The 15,727-nt window shown below is 44.0% G+C and overlaps 1 long non-coding RNA gene across 2 annotated transcripts; it reads left to right on the top strand.

Moving 5' to 3' along the window:
• Nucleotides 1–3,709: 3,709 nt before the first annotated feature.
• LOC115404378 (uncharacterized) lies at nucleotides 3,710–15,346 on the top strand. Of its 2 annotated transcripts, XR_003933345.1 has the most exons (3): nucleotides 3,710–3,803; nucleotides 14,759–14,859; nucleotides 15,007–15,346. It is a non-coding gene; the product is annotated as an uncharacterized LOC115404378 (long non-coding RNA). The 2 variants fall into 2 exon arrangements; XR_003933344.1 differs by lacking the exon at nucleotides 3,710–3,803 and having other exon boundaries at nucleotides 14,662–14,859.
• Nucleotides 15,347–15,727: the final 381 nt, after the last annotated feature.

Genomic DNA, 15,727 nt, shown 5'->3' with positions numbered 1-15,727 from the left:
ACTTTTAATCCATAGAATTGCAGAGTTTTTAAAACCATAACAACTTAGCTTTTCCAAAATTAAATCATGATCAAGTAAGTCAAATGCTGCACTCAGATCTAGCAATACAGTCCCAATTAATTTCCCTTTATCAATATCATTTGACAATCATCAGTCATCTGAGCTAAGGCAGTCATTGTGGAGTGCCCTTTCATAAGCATGTTGATATGGTGAATTCAAACCATTTTTACAAAAATAATAAGTGATTTGATCATAAACTATCCTTTCCATAATTTTACTCAAAATGGGCAAAATACTAACAGGCCTACTGTTTTTCCCAGAAAAGGGTTCTTTAGTGTTTTTCGGAATAGGAACGATTTTAGCTGTTTTCCATTTGACAGGGCATTTACATTTTTCTAAACTTAGATTAATAATGTGACACACAGGCATCGAAATTACATCAACTACTAATTTCAATAACTGTACATCAAGTTCATCAATCCCTGGAGGTTTTACTTTCATTACTTGCAACACATTTTCCACTGTAGTTACAGTTACTTTATCAAAAGCAAATGCACACGATTTCCCATTCATAATGTTATTTTTAATTGTTCTACATGATAAATCACCTTTAGTCTTTGAAATCAGGTTTTTCCTTAAATTCTGGATTTTATTTTTAAAATAATCACTTAAATGATCAGCTATATCAAAAGGTTTAGTCAAGAATGAATCACCTACTTCCAAGTATGTTGGTGTAAATTTACATTTTCTTCCAGTTAATTCATTTAGAGTATTCCATGTTTTATTACTGTCTGCTTTTGCCTCCTTAAATTTAGTTTCATAATAATCCCTCTTTTTTGTTCGATTTAATTTGGTAACATAATTCCTTAATTGTCTGTACCTTTCCCATAATGCATTGTCATCTGATGAGATCGCCTCTGTCTTTACTTTCTCTCTTTGTTTAATATATTCTTTGAGTTCTAAATCTAACCATGGGGATGCAATATTTCTCACCGTCATTCGCCTTAATGGGGCATGGTTATCAAATAATTGGCATTATAAAATTTGTGAAAACCTCCAAAGGCTGTATCATGTATCATCTTCCAGTAACACTTGTTGACCAATCAACATTCTAATGTCCAAGCACAAAAACTAGCTTCACAAAGTGTTTAAAAATGCGTTATATATTAAATTATCTTCTTGTCGCAGATATTTGGGTACTTTCAGTTTTTCTGTTGATTGCAATTAAAGTATGATCACTGAAACCCACACATCAGTTGAAATTGCTTTTGGAACATGAATCTATGGCATTGATGAAAAGCAATCAATAACATGTAGCGGTTTTTGTCCCGTCAGACGTATAGGTGACTCTTGTTGGTTTTGGAACTACTTGTGACAAATTGCAAAGTATCTGTCATAGCCCGCAACTTATTTTTAAAGAGCAGTTGTTCAAGCCCATCAATATTTAGGTCACCTAAGAAAAATGATCTCATTATTATATTACATACGTTGTCCAACATGCCACAGATCCGATCTAAACAGACTACAGGTGCATTGGGTGGCCTATAGCAACAACCAATCAGGATGGACTTAATGTGTGGTAACTGCACTTCCAACCACAGCGCTTCAACACCAATGCAAACCAAAGGTCGAGTCTAGTTTTAACTGGTATTTGATCCTGTACATAAAAAGCCACTCCACACCATTTATATTACTGTCACATCTGTACATCAGTATCCATTTACATGCAAAATTGAGTTGTCTATCGTTGCATTCAAATGTGTTTCAGGTATGGAAAGACTTTTGAATATGATTGAAAACTTAAAATGTATTCATTCATTTTGTTATTACCATGGACCGTTCAACCGTTCCCCTTGTGTGTGGGACACAAAGGATCCTGACAGACAGTATGTGCGTTCGACGTGAGAAAGCCAGAGGCAGACTTTTAAGACTTTGAGCCGCCCCGCCCAGATTACTTAGGACCTACGTAGGCAAATCGAAAACTCGCGAGACCCAAACGAGATCGTTCCCAGAGGAGCCGCTGTGAGCTGCTCCAGAGCAACTCACCGCTACCTGGCCCACCTCTGGTTCATACAGGCAGGGGATTGGACCCCAGCCCACTCCTCATCAGTTTGATGACACACGCTTTATTTGCATAAATAAACACCCAGTCCCGGCTCCAGCCCAGTGTGTGTGTGTGTGTGTGTGTGTGTGTGTGTGTGTGTGTGTGTGTGTGTGTGTGTGTGTGTGTGTGTGTACGTGCTTGCTAGCGTCAGAATTGAGTGTGTGTATGTGTGTGCGTGCGTGTGTGTGTGTGGTGTGTGTGTGTGTGTGTGTGTGTGTGTGTGTGTGTGTGTGTGTGTGTGTGTGTGTGTGTGTGTGTGTGTGTGCATGCGTGCGTGTGTGTCAGTGTGAGTGAGTGGGGTGTGAGTGTTGGGTTGGGGTCGGGGGGAGTGAGGTGGGAGAAGACAGGGTGGGAGGGGTGGGTCGGGGTGGACGGGGGGGGGGGGGGGGGGGGGGGTGATGCCCTGGATCTCGGGGTGCGTGGCCGGAGCGCTGGGGGGTGTACTGGCCTGGGGTGGGTAGCCGCCCGTGTGGGCCGGTTCTCCCGGGTGGGTCATGGCCCTCCGCCTGTGTGGGGGGTTGGCTCTTGGGCTCTTGGGCCTTGGGCTCTCGGCTCTGCCCGCCCCGGGCGTCCCGGCGCCCTGGGTGGACCGGCTCCTGCCGGTCGTGGCTCTGCGGGCCCGGGCCCCGGGACCGCTGGAGTCCCCGACCGGGGCTTTCCTCTGCCCCATTTCTGAACCGGAGCGTGGGCGTCTGCCTGGGGGAGCGGCTTGGATCCAGGCTCTGTGATGACCGCAGGCTGTCTGGGCTCTAAGGGCCTCTCTGCCTGCTTCTGGCCTTCTCCGGGGTCAGAGGTCATATATGCATGATCACTATCACCATCATATTGCATGATCATGCTGATCTTTAATCACTCTTCATATACTCGGTGTACCTCGTCTTCTTGTGGTGGTAATGGTGGATCTGTATTAGCCCTCTCTTTGATGCACGCCCGAGTTTACTACTCGGGTTGTAGGGTTGTCCGAGTTGGAGGCAGACTTATAACTCCGCCCCACGGCTGCGCCTCTACTTCATCTAGCTCCGTCTACCTCTGGATTTGCCATCGTGAACGCACCTAGTGCTTTACCTGGAGGAGAGCACTTCTACTGTTACAGAAAACATAACAAAGAAAAGAAAAGTTACACAGAGAAAAACTAGTGTGGAAGTGAGAAGCTGACCTGAGAACAGATGGTGACATTGTCTTGACATTATGACTTTTAACTTTGCAGCACAAATGTATAAAATCCAGAAAGAAAAGCGTGGATCCTTTTATCCCTTCATCTTCAGTGCAACCATGGGCATTGAGAAAGAGCGACAAGGGAGGGGTACATATCAAAGACATCAAACTGATCTTAAAAGGAAAGATCAAAGAAGGATACACGGTAAGACAACTGCTTGAATTTGCCTCAGACTTTATTTAATAAACAGTCGCACAGTTCTGGCCATAAATGTTTGAAATTCTGACCAAGAATGCCATAAAAATACAAATTATTCAAATAACCTGAAGAACTGCAGGAATAAATGGGATATAACATGTTTTGTTGTTGTTTCAGTTCAACCCTGTTTCTTCCTTGTCAGAGGGGACCGCTTCTACAAAAAAAAAACAACTAAAAATGATAAAGTTAGTGTTCTGGTTTGTGTTGTTCCTGCCACACACCAACATAATGGATGATAAAGTAATTCAGAAGATACGGGACGTCAAGAAGCAGCCAGTGAGTTAGGTAAGAGTTGATGTATATGTTTAGGAAAAGATAAACTGATTTAGCGGCTTTTCCAACTCTTGAGCAGCCCCTAAAGGCCCGGTCACACCGCCCAAACTTGCTGGAGCGTTCCTGAATGGTGGAAAAAAATTCATCACCACTCGTAACCGTTCACCTCCGTTTAACAGATTAAAGCAACGCCGTAAACGCTCGGCCACCGCTGATGTTTCTGGAGGGGCCCTCCTACCGCTCCGAAAGTTTGAGCTGCACACAATATTGCGAGCAGTGAGGAGTGGGGAATTTTCCACCCCGGCAACATTCACCCCGGCTCCACCAACTCCAGTCAAAGTTTGGCAACCGGCCAGACGCTGTCGGCGTTGAAAGCAGCGATTCATGCGGCGATGGAACTTTGTTAAATCTTCTGCAGCGTAGCTCCTCTGCTGCCCGGGAACTTCCTCCGGTAGCTCCATCCACCATAGACATGTCCTGCCTGGTACACTCAACATACTGGAGAATAAATTCACATGAGACATGCTGCCTTCTGCTTGATGCAGCGCTCACTTCCAGCAGAGGGAGGTGCCACTCCTCTTTTATTTTTCAGCGACACAATGGAAACGAGAACTAAATCAACACATCTGTACAAAGAATTGTCTATTGTAACACAATGACAGAATATCGCACTCCAACACCCCCCTCAATACGTCATGTTTCTCAAATATACATTACATGCCAAACATGTATGAACAGAACTTTTCAATCTTTGCCCTTGTAGCAGACTTTGTGAACACGCCTGCCCACCATGTTTTCTGTTGGACAGTATTCCAGGACCATGTCACCGTGCAGCACATTTGACCTGATGAAGTGGTAACTTGATGTCCACATGTTTGCTCCTCTGGTGATTCACAGGATTTTTCGCCAGACGTATTGTCCCTTGGTTGTCCTCGAAGATCTTTGCTGGTGTGACTTGGAAACTGTTGCCCATGTCCTTCAGCAACTGTGTGAGGTAGAGAGCTTCTTGGATTGAACCAGCCAATGCCATGTACTCTCCTCACACATTGACAGTGCCACAGTTTGCTGCTTTCTGGTTTTCCATGTAACAATAGCACCATCCTTGCACAGGCTGAAACAGTAGCCTGTAGTGCTCTTCTGTCATCTGTGTCATTCGCCCAGTCGGCATCAGAATAACCCATCAGTTCCAGCTCGGTGTTATTTTCTTATAACACAGCTCAAAATCTTTGGTTCCCTGTAAGTACCATGTTTCACAGCTGGTCATATGCTTTCCTCTTGGATCTGACATATATCGAGACAGTTTACTCACAATCCAGCTTATATCTGGTCTGGTACAGATCACGATGTAGATAAGGCTGCCAACCATTTCCCTGTACTTTCTTTGATCAGTTTGGGACTCGTTCTGGAGTGAAATCACGTTTGCTTCACTAGGTGTCACTCTACTCTTACATTCAGACATGCCAAATACTTCCAGATCTTGTTAATGTACCTGGTTTGGTTCATTTTGACAGTATCGGCTTTGGGGTTCACAGCATTAAGGTTCTTCTGGCTCACATGGGCCGCACCAATAATGTTGTGATTTCAACTTATTAATGATTATCAACGATAACTATTAATGAAAGAATTTTGGATCTGATGTCATCAGAAAACCTCGGGGCACCACCTGCATTTCGTAGGAAAAGATAGCCAATTTTTTGTAATCAGTCTCATAAACTTGGTTAAACTATCAATTTGGAATTGGATTCATAATTTGATTATTAACAAATTACAATTTAACAGGAAAACCTGAAGGGTTCTGGAGTTCTTGGACCGAAGAGATCGACATTCCATTCATACTGTGAAACACCAACGACACAAATGATTCAAAGATTATATTATTAAACAATAAAGCAAAACCAACACATTCTATCTACATGTCATACAAGTCCGTGTGTTGTGTGTGTGTGTGTTGTGTGTGTGTGTGTGTGTGTGGTGTGTGTGTGTGTGTGTGTGTGTCAGAGAGAGAGAGAGGGAGAGAGATTGTTTGCCGAATGGAGATGGAATGGGAGGGACTCAGGGAGGGAACTACAGATAAGAATGGCGGCCAGCCGAAGACTACAGTTAAAATGGTGGATCAGAGGGATGTGCTTGCACAGTGCTCAGTAACAAAGGAGAGCTTGGGAGGGGGTGAGCCCTGTTTTCTCTCCCAAGTGCAACTTGTAAAAGCCAATTCAAAAGGAGTCTACATGATCTGAGTTGTCCATCACCTCAGACCAGGTGGACAATTTTGGATTAACCAGTGTGATGTTTTGGTGTGATGCTGGAGGTTTAAGCACACATCACAACACATCATGAAAGCAAACAGTTCTACGCTTGGCAAGACCTGTCTATGCTAAAGCCCAGATAGTTACCAACGTTCCATTGTCTTTGGAGGAAGAGTCGCTCGGTGCTAGCCAGGGCGGCTTCGGTGCTAGCCAGTGTGTTGCTCTTTGTCTTCGGTTAGCAAGTCCCCTGCTAACGTTGTCTGTGGCTGTGCAGCGGGAGAAGGTGGAGGTGTTGAAGGGTCGAAGAACCATTCCTGCCGTGGTTCTTCCGCGGTGTCCTTGGCATGGGCTGGAGGAGTGGATCCTGGGCCTGGGTGGCAGTCAGACGCTGGACTGGAGGAGTGGATCCTGGGCCTGGGTGGCAGTCAGACGCTGGACTGGAGGAGTGGATCCTGGGCCTGGGTGGCAGTCAGACGCTGGGGCTGACTGGTGCTTGGCTTGGTCGGTCAGTCTGGCCATGTGCTTATGGCTGGAGGCCGAAGATCCTGCTTCAAGCTGAAAGAACTGGTTGCTTCGCCTGTGGGAGTCTTAAGAACAGTTCGTGAGAGCAGAGGCCGTGTACCTCCTTCCTGTCTGGTGGTCCTTTGTGGGGAAGCCTGGACAGCTGGATGCCAGGGTCCTCTCTGGTAGGCCCTGGTCTGAGGGCCTATCCTTCCTTTGTTAACCGTTAGCAGTGCTGGCTAGCTGACTATGGGACCAGGGAAGGTCCCTACCTGCCTCCTCGGAGGTCGGGGGAGAAGTCTGCTGGAGAACCTTCCTCTTCGAAGGTTTCGGTCCTACTCATGAAGTGGGGGCCGGGGAAGCACTGGGCTGGGCGGTTTTCTGTGAAACCTGACCAATCACAGTTCATCACCTCCTCTCAGAGGTGGCGCTTTGAAGCTTGGCTGGAAATTCAAATGACTCCCCCTCCATGAGGGTTGGTGGGGGGAGGACTGGGTTGCTCCCCCCTGCTGTATGCGTGCACACACACAGCAGTCATGGCGAATGAACAGCTTCCTGGTGATACCCGCGATCCCCAACACTGCCATTTGGTTGAAATCAATCCCATGAAGTGGGAGAGCTGTCCCAGGTCTTTCATTTTGAAATGAACTTTTCAAACTCTTCTTGACCTCCTTCAGGGATTCCTCATTGTTTGCAGCCACAACTATATCATCCACCCTTACCAACAAAATCACTTTGTCTGACAGTTTGGTGCAGATACAGTTATCTGTTTGCTTTGCACAAAAATCATTTTCAAGCAAGAAATCATGAAGCATCATGTTCCAGTTTCTTCTTCCAGATTTTTTTCAAACCTTAAATTGATTTGTTCAGCTTACACAGCAACTTTTCCCCATTCTCTGACTTCATTGAAAACCTTCTGGCTGTTCCATGTATATCTCAAAGTCAGTGGGTGCATGTAGGTATGCGGCCCTTAACATCCATCTGATGTAACCTTCAAGTCATGCTGAGCTGCTAGTTGCATCAGTACACGTAGTGACGTCAAGTTAGCAGTCGGAGAAAATGTTTCAGAGTAATCTAGTCCTTCAACCTGTGTGTAACCCTTTGCTACATATCTAGCCTTGTATGTTTCATTTCCTTTCTCATCCTCTTTGAGAGCAAAAACCCACCTTCCCCCACTATTTGTCTACCCTCTGGTAACGGTACATAGCAAAGGTGTCATTTTCTCTGAATGAAACCATTTCTTCTTTCATTGCTTTTCTCCACTTATCTGCTTTAACTGATGTTATGGCCTCTTCATATGCCTGCGGTAACCCCACTGGTTGCTTGATAACAGTAGTCAATGGTTAGTTCGTTACTCTGGATTGCACATCCAAGTCATCCAAGTACTTTGGTCTCTTTTTATTTCTGTCTGACATGCGAGTAGTTTGTTTTGTCAGTACCTTGGTCTGACTCTTGGTTGTTGTCAGTGTCTGTCTGTTCAGTTTGTGGATGAAACACTTCAGCTGGTGTCGTTACCCACAGTCAGTGAAGTAGTCCCTCATTTGTCCCATGCCAGTCTGTGTGTGACTCTCCGTCACTTCTTTTGTGATGAAGTGCACCAGTCTGTGGTTCTGCACTTTGTTGGTCTCTGGAAAAACACCAAATTTGCTGGAGAATGCTGATCAAAACCAACAAAAATTCCCTTTGTGCCCTTTGGATCCAACTTCTTCTTGGTTTTGCTCATACACAATGCACTCTGGAACCAAACTTTCTCATTTTGGACAGATCCGGCCTCTTACCGGTGAATAGTAAGTAATGGTGTCCCCCTGTTCTTTACAGTAGCACCTGCTCTTGATAACTGTAGCCATCCTGGCTGCATATGGCCACAACCTCCTTGGGCAATCCTGACTCCATCAGCATGCATCTAACCATTTCGAACAGTGTGCACCAGTTCTCTCCGCTGTCCCATTTTGATGGGGGAGTATGAGCTGACCTCTCATTCTTATGGCATTTTTCCTCGCAGAAGTGACTGGTACTCTTCTGAAACAAACTCTGTCCCATTGTCGGATCTGAGACGTTTGACTTTACCATAAGGTTCTATGTCTGCAAGAAACTGCTTTGTAGCTTCAACTGCTTTGTTTTTGTTCTCAGAAAGTACACATAAACAGCACCAGAAAAATCATCAGTGAAAGTGATGGCATATTTGTACCCCTCAAATGACTCTGGAGCTATCAGACATCCCAGGTCTGTGTGCACCAGCTCTAATGGAGTTTTAGCTCTCTGGTCTGCGTCACATGCACCGAAAATGGATTATAGGGCCAATAGAAACCCTTTTTAACTGTATTTCAGACATCAAGTCATGGATGGCAGTGAATTTCCTACAGTTCAACCAGGACAAGACTGAGGTTTGCGTTGACAGCACTTTGCGTTGTTTTTATTAATATGAAAAGTGCTATATAAATAAAATCTGATTTGATTGATTATATACATCTGTCAGGCCTTTTAAGACCATCGCCACCAGAAGTGCATCACTGATCGTCTCCTTTGCTCTGTTTAAGGCTGCAACTATCTTCTCAACTCTGGTCAAGTAGTCAACAAGCTCTTCACCATCAGCCATCTGCACATTGGTTAAATCTGTATATAAGCCAACAATCCGTGGTTTTTCTTCAGACTCAAAATGGCACCTTAGTATTTCCAGACTTTTCTTCCCATCATCTGGCGCTTCATACAGGATTAGCATTAGCGTCTTGTCATCTAAGCAACCACACAGTTCCACATATGCAAGTTCGTTTCTCCTACCGATCTCCACAGCATCGACCTCACGTGCATCGCTTCCTAGGATTGTTTCTTTGAGGCCTATGGTTTTCAGGTAGGCCAAGAATCTTGATTCCCATATGTGGTATCTGGCTTCATCTCCATCGAACCGCGGCGGTGGCCCGCGTCCATGTACATACGCACTTGCAGCATGTCTGGGCCCATAACCTGTTAAATCTTCTGCAGCGGTAGTTCCTCTCGCTGCCCGGGAACTTCCTCCGGTTGCTCCATCCGCCGTAGACATGTCTGCCTCGTACACTCAAACATACTGGAGAATAAATTCACACGGAGACATGCTGCCTTCTGCTTGATGCAGCGCACTCACTCGCGCTCACTTCTACCAGAGGAGGTGCCACTCCTCTTTTATTTTTCAGCGACAAAACGGAAACGAGAACCAATCAACACATCCGTACAAAGATTGTCTATTGTAACACAATGACAGATATCGCACTCCAACAACTTTGGTTTGGCGTTGGTATAGAGGTGTTGGAGCAGGACCAGAATTTGGCTAGAAATATGGGGAGAAATGGACCAGGAGCTCATTTGGAATCGAGCTGCCGTTGAGTTCAGACCTCATCTATATCTATATTTGCAGTGTTTTTGCACAGGAGCACACCAACAGGTTGTTTTTCTGTAATCTAATGTGTTAGAAATTAAGATAAATAAACAAAATATTAAGTCACGAGGATCAGCAAACCTTTTAATGCCTCATGTCTGCTTTATTAATGCCTCAAATCAGGTTTTAAAATTTAACTTTTTACAGTGCGCATTTGTGCAGCGTCACCTCTCACTCACACTCCGCGCACATCGTTTCCCTGATAAACACGCATCACACACACCAACACACACAAAATAGTTGTAATTAACAGTATTATCAGTCAATAATAATCAAGAACAGTATTAAAATGAGTAAATATTTACTGTTGTGTGTACATTTCATTGACTAATATGCACTACAACACGTTCATCTTTGTTTAGAATCAGCTACTTATCTCAAGTAATTGACTCTGCTTTTTTCTCACTACCGCCTCGCAGCGGCACAGCTCTTTAAACAGCCAGACGCTGACGTCCATGCGGAAGCGAGAGCGGGTTGTTCCGCTGCAGTGAAACTGGCGCATCATTGGATAAAATGCTGGGCTGGTCCCGCCCATCAGACTACGGAGCTTCAATGGGGTCTATGGCGCAGTGGCTGGCCTGGACGCGAGCTTCTGCATGCTGATTGGATGATCTGTCTGAAGCTTGATTGACAGCAAAATGAGCAAATCAGTGATCTTGAAGTAAAAAAAAAAGCACCAAAGCGCTTCTGAAGTTTTTCATTCTGTTGTTCTGAGTTGATCCGGAGGCTTTACTGATCCTCGGTGATTTTGTGTTTGTCAAAAACGACTAGCGTTGTGTTTAGAGACTCGTTTAGGTCACTCTGTGCTTTCTGTCCTCGACCAGCAGCTGTGGAGCTTCTCCCCGTCTCTCATTCTCACACTCAGGCTGTCACACAGCTCTGTAGCCTCTAAGGGTGTGAAAAATAATCGATATTAATAGATGCATCGATGCGCACGTGCGCGACGCGAGTGCATCGGCTCATTCACTGAGTATCGATGCAATTGACGGGTGAAATCTAGATTCATCTTGATGCGCTGGCGGGTATCAATAAAATCCGATGCAAGCGCCGTTTTGTTCATTGTAAACTTTACCCCATCTGGTGTTCCCCAGGTGCAGTGAATGCACCATCATTATATACGACGGAAGCCGTGAGGCACATACAATGAATGTTCGCGTGAGCAGCAGCGAGGAAGATTCTGTATTTAATGCACCCGCAACGTTTAAATCATATGTTTGGAAACACTACGGATTCGCAAAGAAAGACGGAAAGAAGCCGCACGACAAACATGCAGACCAATTAACCACATCACCAACAGTGTACCGCCGCCGTCCTCCCCGTCTAGTTCCTCGTCGGACACCGGAGATCTTCAGCTAATCACCAACTGATCTTCCTGAAGAAAAACCTGAAGCAGCGCCATCTGAAATGCATCACAAAGTGAGGTGTGGTATTTGCAGAAAGATCTGTTTTCTTGTTCTTTTCTTTTTTAATTCTTACGGATATTTCACACTCGGTGAGGGTCGTCTGTGTTTACACTACAGCAGCAGCTGTGAGCCTCAGATGCCAAATTGTTTACATTTTCTTTGCACAAAACCCAAGTTGGTTTACACTTTCTGCTCCTCACTGCTGTATTAGCCTCCCTCCTAGTGTGTTTATATAGCAGGATGTTTGGAGACAGGAATATGAACAAACATTGATTGCACTGCTGAAAGTGTCACTTGAAGTTACTCATTGAGAGTGTTTTTAAGATGGCAAAAACACCACTTTTGTTGAATTTACTGCTAAGTGTCTATGAGGGAGAAATCCAAATCCTTTTTGCAGTACCATACTGAATTCCATCTTTTTTAAACTTTTTTTTTCTCTTTGGTCATTTCCATTATGTTGAATCGCATTGCATCGCAACAATTGCATCATATTGTATCAGATCACATTGATTTGAACTAAATGATTATCACATCGCATCGCATCGCATCGTGAAGAGGGTGAATCGTATCGCAACCGTATCGCCAGAAAATTCCATGTATCGTTAAAGTATCGCATCACTGGCAGTGAATCGAGATGCGTATCGAATGGTCCTCAGTGCTGAGATTCACACCCCTAGTAGCCTCGCGCAGCAGCTCCAGCTAGCTGCACACAATGGCAGACAGTGTGAATGTTGTGGACCAGATTTTGGCGAAGCCATTTGATATTCTTCCTTACGAAGAGAAAATTGGTGTTAAACTGCAGAACAGATCAACTCCCTAAGACTGAGCTGGTGCCAAAAGGTGGGGAAAAGTACCAGGTTTTTTCAGCTGTCCTGGTCTGACCAGGTGAGCTGCTGACTGAAGTGCTGTAACCAATAAATTATCCTGCTGGCCATGCCTCTGGATGAAACCATCTCAGGGAGGTGTTGTCTGGTCACAAGTGGGCTTTGAGGATCTGTCTAACTTTGACAGGGCATACAAAAGGCATGACAGCTAATAGAATTTACATACAAAAAACAGACACATATTACAATGTATGCTAAAAATGAGCTTCCGCTCTTGGAAGACCAGCAGCCGCCACTGTTTCCGTCCTTACCCTGCTCATTTGATTCTGGGACTGCAGGCTCCACAGGACAAAGGTATTCATTCAGAAAATATGTTTGTTCGAAAATTAATTTTTGGAAACGAGAAATACATGGTTTGCTGTACTTTGATGGAGGATATAATATTTTACCTGAATCTGTAATTGGCACCTCCAGAGACGCTGGGCCAGTGCTCCTGCTGTCAACTACCGTGTTTACTGTTGTGTTGAGATGTGTTGCATTAGTTTATTTATTTTTTACACCATTTATGTTATTATTATTTAGTTGTAAACTGACAGCAGCCTACAGTAATTCTCTATACCTGGAGGTGACGCCACTCCAGGTTCTGCCTGGACTGTACAGCAGCTGGAGGTCGGTCGGGCATTTTTGGGGCAGCAGGATTACACTTTTGTTCGCTGTTTGGCCCGTGGCTGTTCTGACTCTGATTCAGAACGTTCCTCCTCTTCACTCCAGTCAAGATTGCTGATGTCCGACACGTCTCCGCCATCCTACTCCCCCTCACTGACCTCCTGTATCATTGCTAAAACTTCTTCCACCTTATATCTCTTCATTATGCCTCTTTTATTGTCTTTCTTTTGGGATTTGTTTGATATTTTTGGCCGTGTGTCTGACTGTCTGCTGTCAGAGCTCGCTCCCTGTTCAGATGCGGGCATATGAACCAAAACAAATCAATCGCAGAAAAAAAGCAACGCAAAGTGTGTCTTCTTTATCTTTTGGAGGTATAAATGCTTTGTAATATTATGTGTGTCATTGTTAGGACCTTATTTGCTTCAGAAAAACATACAAGACACATATTTAGGAAAAGTCAAAGAACTAGAGGACAGGGGAATTATTTTTAATAGATTTATTTGAATTATAAAAACCCAAACGGTCTGTCAGACCATCTTGGCTGTTCAAGTGTTAATGATCTTCTTGGAGGCTGCTGCCTTTCCTTCTCCAGCTCCTCTTCTTTTGTCCATGTCGCATGATGAACTTAAACTATCGACTTCTATCAAAAATCTATCAGAACTTGTATCAAAACGATCCGTTCCGCTCCGTAGTCACAAGCGGTATGCCGCTAAACCAACTTTATATCCCCGCTGAGCCAACGCCCGCATGCGCAGAACGCCGCTATACCAATGCTTGCGTCACCGTTAAACCAACGCTCTCTACCGCTCTCTTCCGCAAAACCAATGCTAAAGCAACGCCGGCTTCAGCGGTGCACCACTAAGTCAACACCCGTGTTTTCGATTTTTTTTTCCCATTTTGTGCGCAGTGACGAGCGTTTGGCCCCCCTCCCTACCTACGTTCAAGGAACACTCCAGCAAAGTTCAGGCGGTGTGACGAGCCTTAAAGCCCTTTACAATGTTCATGTAATGTTTTTTGAAATACCATTGTGCCTCATCCCACATCAGGTTCTTCAGTACTGTGTTCATGCTTGACCAGTGTAATTTCAGACTACAGCTTGTGTTCTCCTGATATTCAGATTATTCACTGTTTAAATAGTTCCACACTTAATAGTCACCATCTTGGCTAAACCATGGAAAGTTAAGCATCTGCATTTGTTATGGAGCAAAAAAACTCATAATAATTGTAATGTGCATCGAGGATATGTTCGTCTGTCCAGAAGCTGCCTCTTTATCACATGAAAAACATGACTGGAGGCTGGTTGGGGGCTGGCAGGATGAGAGACTCTGCAAAAATTCTGCTGCTGTGGTTGAGGAGAGATGCATTACATGGAAAACAAAACACTTGCAGCTTCATGTGTCGTGTCTATTCCTCTGCATTATGTTCTTTACATTGCAATAACCTTTGTTCTACCAGCATATCAAACATGAATTCAGCTGCAAACACAAATGGTTCCTACTTTTCTGCTTCCACATGGAAGGTTTGACCTGCAAACTTGTTTACACCAAGATATTCTGCACCACAAAGACTGAAACATGGACTAGTCCTCTTCATGACAGTCACTCAGTTTATTATCAGCTCATTTCCTTCAAAATACTGTTGAGTTTCAAGATGTAGATCAGACACTGGACCTTGATCCAAATGTCTTTCCTCTCATGAAGCCTCCTTGTTGAAAGCAGAGGTAACATACGAACTGAGGATGAGATATCTTCCACAATACAAAACACTTGAAGGAGCTTAGCCATCTTTCATTAAAAAATAAAGACTCAGTGAACACTGGGAAGAGATTTGAAACAGTTTACAGGAGAAACTTCTGAATTTCAAACACTCGGATAAATTCTGAGATAAACTAATTGCCATGGTTTCTGCTCTTTCTTGGCAGGAATCCCACAAATTGTTGTTCTCACCAAAATCGATGAAGCCTGTCCTGAAGTCAACAAAGACCTGAAGAATGTCTACAAGAGCAAGCACATCAAACAGCAGGTATGGTGAGATTTCATGAGCTGGTGACGATCAATGCAGCATCAGATCTGCACAGAGGGGACGACCATGATTATAGTCAGTAAAGTAAATTAAAATAATCTGACCGTGATAATCTTTAAACTGTTCATTTTTTTGGTTCAAACTTAGATGGAAGCAGTGAGTGCTGCGGTGGGGATTCCAATGAACTGCATCTTCCCAGTGAAGAACTACAGCTCAGAAATCGAAACAAACGATGAGATGGATTCACTGATACTGAGCGCAATGAGAAAGATCATTGACTACGGAGAAGACTTCCTGAATGAATAGTCTGCTTCAGATGACGATGGCATTTAGGAAATCACCCTCAATCACAACATGGAACATGATTGAAAACAGTGATAATGAAAAATTTGAAATTTAACACCTGAAAACAGAACTAAAATGTTATCAATGTCAGCAGTATCACAATTCACTGAGTTCTATATGAATGTTCATGAATGAAGTTAAACAGGCAGTATGTTGTGAGCTTTCTGTTCTTCAGAGGTCAGACCAAAACGCTAGGATTTGTGCACTGCCCCCTTTATAACTTTGGTGTCGTCGTTGGACGGGTTTCTTTGGATGTGTTTGTTTGGTTATGAATTAACATTTCTCTCCAGATATTAGACAGATTATTATTGCTGCACAATTGAATTTCAGTTCATTCAAAATTCATGAATAAATGAATGAATGAATTAAACTTTATTATCCCACATGGGGAAATTTGCCTTGGGCATAGTAGTGCAAAGCTGCAGACAAACATTTAGTGACACAAAACAATGGCGCAACATTACAAAAGAGACATGATATATATAATAGAACAATACAGTTTGAGGTAGACAAAAGGTAAAAA

This window comes from Salarias fasciatus, chromosome 17 (assembly GCF_902148845.1).
Source record: "Salarias fasciatus chromosome 17, fSalaFa1.1, whole genome shotgun sequence".
Taxonomy (NCBI): Eukaryota; Metazoa; Chordata; class Actinopteri; order Blenniiformes; family Blenniidae; genus Salarias; species Salarias fasciatus.
This window is presented reverse-complemented; position numbering and strand designations above follow the sequence as displayed.